This window comes from Anas platyrhynchos, chromosome 16 (genome assembly GCF_047663525.1).
Source record: "Anas platyrhynchos isolate ZD024472 breed Pekin duck chromosome 16, IASCAAS_PekinDuck_T2T, whole genome shotgun sequence".
In the NCBI taxonomy this organism is placed as follows: Eukaryota; Metazoa; Chordata; class Aves; order Anseriformes; family Anatidae; genus Anas; species Anas platyrhynchos.
The window spans coordinates 5,423,203-5,430,185 of record NC_092602.1 but is presented as its reverse complement, the minus strand read 5'-3'; positions in this window follow the sequence as shown (position 1 = coordinate 5,430,185).

Here is a 6,983-nt window from a genome sequence, read left to right as displayed (position 1 = left end):
TAGGTTGGAAGAGACCTCCGGATCATCCAGTCCAACCTCTGACCTAACACTAACACTAACCAGTCCTCCACTAAACCATATCGCTGAGTTCAACATCTAAACGTCTTTTAAAGACCTCCAGGGATGGTGACTCCACCACTTCCCTGGGCAGCCCATTGCAATGCCTCACAACCCTCTCAGTAAGGAAGTTCTTCCTCATATCCAACCTAATCTCAAAGGTCTCTTCCAACACTAATGACCCTCTGATTCCAGGATCCCCTGTGTCCCTCTGAGGGACACGTCTGTAACCACATGTCTGTCCCCACACAGGGCCATGCAGGGGGCTGCGGGCAACCTGTAGGTACAGCCTCCTGCCAACAGCGTCAAAATAATTTAAAAAATAAAATAAAATATTTGGGACTTTGCTTGCACCCACAGCATTGTATTTAAGGGGGAGGAAAAGCACAGTGCAATCCTTCGAAAGGGAACCAGCTGGGCCAGCAGGTCACCCTGTCCCCAGGTGGGTCTCAGTCATTCTAGAGCTAAAGGAGAGCCCTGGGTGAAGGGCCCAGGGAGGTGGCACGGCCAGCAGCCCCCGTGGCCACGCTGCCCCCTTCTTCAGCTTTATTTTTGTTTTTGTTTTTGTTTCTTCAGCTTTGTTTCCCCTTTGCTGCTGAGGGAGGTTACTGGATGCCACCAGTTTGATGCTGCAGGACAAGCTTAATTCTTGTCACTTAATACAAGCTCTGTTGATCTTAATGAGAGATCACGTTAGTCAAGCTTATAAACTCCAAAATCAGACATTGCTCAGCCTGCTTTAATCACCTCTGGGATGAAAGGGAGATGAAGTCTGGGACCTAAAGCATCCGACTCTCACTGCCATACAGGTGCTCTCTGGCATCTCGGGTCTCTCCCCCGGCTGCAGGGACCTCCTCCTAAACTTCACACAGACTCGAGATGACCACATCGTGCTCTCTGTCACATGGCTAATTAGGAATCAGATGGTAACGAGGTTCCAGCTCCCAGTCCCCCAATCCAACGCCCTCAGAAACACCGGACAGCCGGTATCTCGGTGTGCAACCACATTACAGATGTCCCTGCTCCTGCATTTCACACACAGCAGCAGGAAGGAAGGGGGAGAACACCCAAGGGGCCTCCATCAGCTCCACGGAGAAAGCTGGCTGCCAGCTTCTCCTTCCCAGCACTGTCACATTCGGTATTTTCTTATTAGCATGCTGGCATTTTCTCTCTAGCAAGAACGCAGCATGGACAGGCTGTGTTGCGTTTCACATTCCGCAGGGTACTATTGATTTGCACTTTAAATGTCACACCAGGTTGTTGGGGAGCTTGCAATTTTAGCCAATCTTTAGCCATACCTTTTGAATTGCTAATTTTTAAAGAATTATCTAGTATTTTTATTTCTCAGACATCACGCAGACAAGTCAGGCCCTGAGACAGGACCCTGGCACCAACGTGCTGTGCGAAGCACTTATCAGAACAAAACTCCAGTAATGATGTCAGGTTCAAGGTTTGCTCTGATTTTTTAGCGGAGGATAACATTTGGCAATTGAAGCATGATTCGTTTGCAAAGGCATCTGTTTATTTCCCCTTCCTTGCCAACCTTCCTCCAAAGCACTGCTGGAAAGACGCCAAGTGACTCAGTGGGCTTAGAATCTGTCATCAGGCTGGTTTGAATCACTATTCCTCTTTTTGGTGTTTTTTTTTTAAATTTTATTTTTTATTTATTTTTTGTCCTTTTACCTTCCTGATGGTGTATTATGTGCTTGATTTCCTAAAGCACTGTGAACTCTTGGAGCCTCTGCCCAAATTATTGGCGCTGCTATGTGTGTATAACTGAGGTTTGTAATGGTATGTGTACACGTTCCTTGTACAAATTAAATTGAACCTGGCAAATGAATGGCAATTAAAGAAGTCAACAAAAAAAGTGCCTCTGCTCACCTGTGTACCACATGCCAGAAACTGTTAATACTTCGGGATGGCAGAAGTCAAATATGTCATTTTAATGCAAATCAGAGGGAAAAGCTGCCTTCCACCTGCACAACGTCCCAGTTCCAGCAGTGCAGGGTAGCTACCGGCTCTCACTGCACGGAGAAACAAAGCACTGAAAGAGCTCGTGGGCTGCTGAGGTCTGCAGGAAAATCCCTCTCCCCAGGTTTGCTCCGAAGCCACCTGAAGTTACTGGGCAAGTGGGCTTCGGATCAGATCCTCTGCAGAGAACTTGTCCAGACAAAAGCTCTCGGAAAAGAAACTTTTTGTGAAAAGGTCATCCTTTTAATATGATTAATGGCTGGGAGGAAGTTGTTCAGTGCTGAACGTAACCATGAAGATTATCAGATGTCACAAGTCAAAGCCTGGGAAGAATGCCCTGGTTCTGGTAGCTCTGTCAGGATTTTGACAGATAGACACCAATAAGCACCCCGACTCTGTTTGCCTGGTAAGGACACTCCTGGCCTGGCTAGAGATAAGACACAAAAGCAGTCTTCTAATTTCAGGAAGTGCAAAAAGCACCGGGAGGACCGAGGTGCTGGAGCTCCCCCAGTAACACGACTATCTGAGCTCAGTATTTTCTGTGTAGGTCTGCCATGAGCACTGCACTACGGCATCCTGTCTCTTGAGCGGTTTTTCAAGGTTCCTGCATTTCCTCAAATTCTGCCTGAAAGTCCCCAAAGACAGCCTGGGGGCTGGCTAAAATATCTGCTTCATTTGCAGCACAGTCATGAAAGGTAGATGTTCTCCTCCTGCTCACACACCAGTCTCGGCTGTTACGGGGCCAAGGGACTGGCTTCCCCGCATGCAAATGCAGCGAGGCTCCCCTGTTGCCCCTCTCTTTTTTCCAAAAGGAAATCACAGAGGGTTTACGGACAGCAGCCTGCCCGTGCCATGTTTACGTGCAGCTCCGAGGGCACAGGAAACCCCAACGGACCGTCACTTCTCAGCACATCTTGAAAATATGAGTAAAATGAAAGGGTTATGAAATGACCGGAGGAAAATGTCAGTGTGATCCGAAAAAGAGACATAACCACAGCACTCAATTGCAAAGCTGGGGAAATGGGTTGCTGTATTTTCTAAGCAGCTGAAATGCAATTACAGTAATAATGATGAATCAGTTTAGCCCTGGGCTTTGCACTTTTTCAGCCCACCTCCACTTTCTCCTTCTTTTATTTATTTATACATTTTATCATAATGATGTGTAAATCAGCTTATCAAGGACTGACAGAAGCTAGAAGCCTTTGGCAGCATGTTGTGGATAGTCATAAAGACAGAGGTGTTATCAGGAAGCTACCGACCTGATGGATGCTACAATACTTTATTTTTCAATTTTCCATCATTCTCCAACTAATGCCCTCTTAATATATTCTTAGCATAAAGTCTCACTGTTGGGTATTTTTTATTTTGGTCTCAATGAAAGATGCAGGGGCAGGAGCACCGGTTCCCTCTGTTCCGAGAGGCTGCTGCTACAACCATCGCCTGCCCAGCAGAGCAAGGGAGTTGCTCAACTTCTGCAAGTTTTAATGGTGCAAGTTCCTGTGGGTGGGGACTCCCTCCTTTCTGCCACTTGATTACGACAGTGGGCACAGACCCGAGCGTTTTATCACTGTATCTTTACAGGGTACAGATTTCCCAGTTAAAATAATACCATCTTCTAACGATCCTCAAAGCAGCTCTTCTGATCAACTCCTTAGCCCTTTTTTGCCCCGTGTTTTTCTTTTGTATGATGGGATAATTACTAACTTTAGAAGGAAGGATCCTTAGTGTGCTCATTAAGAAAAATATATATGCTTTATTATTAAAAGCATTTGTCAGGCTGCATTGTTGTAGCAACTTAACATGACACAGCTGAAAGTTGTCAGTTAAGTTTTCCAAGTAGGCACGTTCTGTATAAAATATTTTGAACATTTTACTTACTTTTAGCTTGCTTGGCAAGCAATATGGACCTTAAGAATCTTTGTCTTTTAAGAATGAGAAAATAATGCAAGCAGATGTAAGAGAAGACTTCCAAACATTCTGCCTACACTGGCACATCTTCAATATTGGTGTCCTCAGCTTTTACTTCCAGGGACAGAAATGCCTTGCACAAACACAGAGTCATTCGTCATTTGCAGAGGAATGCTCTGTGCTCGCAAACCCAAGCAGAACTAGTATGTTCAGTGCAAATTCTATACTCGAGTGCTGTCTGTCATTTCACAGACGGGCGCAGTATGTCTTCAGCTGGACAAATCTGGGTTCTCATGAGTCAACTAGCTCGCACATCAGTGCTGAGCCAGGCTGGAAACACTGTCCCCAAGGTTGTTTTCAGTATTTGCTCAAAAGTGCTGTAGCTGAAGTTCTTGGAGCACCCCCAGACTTCATTTTTGGTTCGTCCTCTGATAATCCTTTTGGTGAGCAGCCTTTGCCAAGACAACCTCTTCATGCTATGTTCCCTTCATCAAAGTGTCACTAGGAGTACCTCCTGTTAACACAGGGATGCTATGAGACAAAAAATCTTAAGACTGTCGAAAATGTTCTGACAAAAAATATATATACATATACACATATGTAATAAAAATCTCATTATTTTCAAGTGATTCATCCACCTTTCAAAGGGATCAGTCATTCAGAGCATCCATGTTTCAAGTCCCATCTGGGTGCCTCTTGGCTGGCAGATTTTAATCAGGGGAGCCTCACACCACGCTGCCCCTGTTGTCCTCAGTGCCCGCTGTTTGGATTAAATGAACAATGAAATAGCTGCATGGTGGAAGTGGAAAGAATGGAAGCACCTGCACAAAGAGGAGCACAGTATGAAAACAAGGGGCAGAGACATGTTTGAGCACAGCGTTCTGTTAGGGCAGTGGTTAAAAATAACCAAAGGAAAAAGGGAACCAGAGAGCAAAAGGAGTAAAATGTCACGGTGAAGGATGGAAAAAACAGGAGAGAGAGGATGGAGAGAGCTGCTTTTGGATAGAAAGCTGGCTGAATGAGCCGGTTTGGAGTCCTGAAGCTACCCCGTGTTTCATGATCCTCCTGTTCTTATGGGATCAGGACTTGTTTTGTTTTGTTGAAGCAATATCTGACCTTACCATCAGTTTTTCATCATAACAGAAACAACCCACAAAGTCTGAGTTTGGCTGTTTGGGTCACAAGAATGAAGTGTATTAAAGGTTACTTGACAGTAACAGGAGCAGGAAAGTGCCTAGAACAAGTAAGTTTTTGCCACTTCCACTGTGCCGGGTGCAGGATTGCACCTCAAATACACTATGGGCAAAGGAACCAGCAGGTTCCTTCCCAGGTTCCGTGGGAAGATGATCAGAGGGACTGGGGTGGGATGATCCAGAACAGGGTGCTTACAGCCTGCAGCCTGACCACATGTAGATTTTAAATGTGCCCTGCACCCCAAAGAGTATCTTTCCACATCAGGTATCTCTTTTCTCTTCTTCAGAGGTCAACTAGTAGCTCGGTGCCTGTGTCTCAAACACCAAGAGAAGTCTGGAAAGGACTTTTTGTGCCCGAGGTTCAGTTCTCAGCTGTCGGTGGCAACTGCATCAAGGTAAGGCAGCTCTGGAAGGGAGATCCAGAGCCTCTGGACTTGAGCTGTTGGAAGCTCCGACGTTCTCATGTTTCAGCCCAGACTCTTCATGGCCACCGGATACTTGTTTGCTCTTACGCTCACATCACCCTTGCTCTTAAGGGAGATGTGTTTACTTCTGTGTTTACTCCCTGAAGTTTCATGGAGAGTGACTGTATCCCTTCTCAGCATTCATTTTTTTTGGCTAAAGAAATTATGTCAAAATCTTTACATAAGAAAAACTCTGGATTACCCCGTAATTATCCTCCAGTCACATTTTAAGCTTGTCTCCCTTGATTGAAAGTGACCAGAGCTGCACGCATAGTTCCAGAGAAGGCTGCAGCAGAGCTTTGTATAATGGTACTAACATTTTCCCCTTCTCCTGGAAATATCTCAGTTGATACATGCTTTTTGTCAGAGCTGCTTCCTATTGGGAGTTCTCAGTCATCTTGAGATCAACAAATACACCCAGATTTTTCTCTTCTTCTGTCATTTCCAACTGATGAGCTCCCAGCTCACAGCAGAGATTCTTGTTCGCAATTCCCAAGTGCATGACCTTGTACTTTCCACTATTAAGTTTCATCCCATTTCTAATGTGCCAGCACTCAACGTTATCCAACTTGTCCGGCAATACAGATATTCCCTCTGTACTGCTGCTGCCTCCAAACTTTGTGCCATCAGCAAATGCTGTCAGCTCGCTCCTACCTTTTGTTCCAAAACCTGCCTGGAAAATATCGTGCAAGATGAAAAGACTGTAAGAAAAGGTTTGCTGGGTCAGCCTGATGGTCCCTGTCGTACAGCACTCCATCTCTGAGAGGCAATCAGAGATGGGCACAGGAGTCCAGCCACTCATTGGCAATTCACTCATGAATTTATTTAATGCATTTTTGAGCCTGCTCACAGTCTCACTGCAAATCATTTCTTAAAGAGCACAGCTCCACCTTCTCAGTCTACTTTTCCACCCAAACTATTGTCATCTCTGTCACTAACTTCTTCCCCAGATAAACAATTGGCCATGTGGCGTTGTATCAGATATCTTACTAAATCCAGCTAGATCATATCTATTGCCTATCCATTGCCTAGAAAACAGTTATCAATGAAAGGTGTCAGTTTAATATTATCTATCTTCAGTACAGATACATTGCATTTTACTTTATTTACCACTTACATGTCTATCCCCAACTACTTTTTTCCTTTACATTCATTTTAAAGCTTCTAATGTTCCTGAGGTCAGACAAACAGGTGTGTAATGACTGAATTGCTTTTCCTCCTCCTGGTTAAGAACAGATAGTGCTTTGGTGGCTCCTCAGGAAGTCATTACCACTCTGACAAATTAAAAACTTTGTACGGATGAGTGAGGATATGTTCCAGGTTTGTCAGAACTATAGGCTTGGGAACACCTTGTTCCCTGAGCTGCACGTCAGGTTCCCATGGGCCTCGC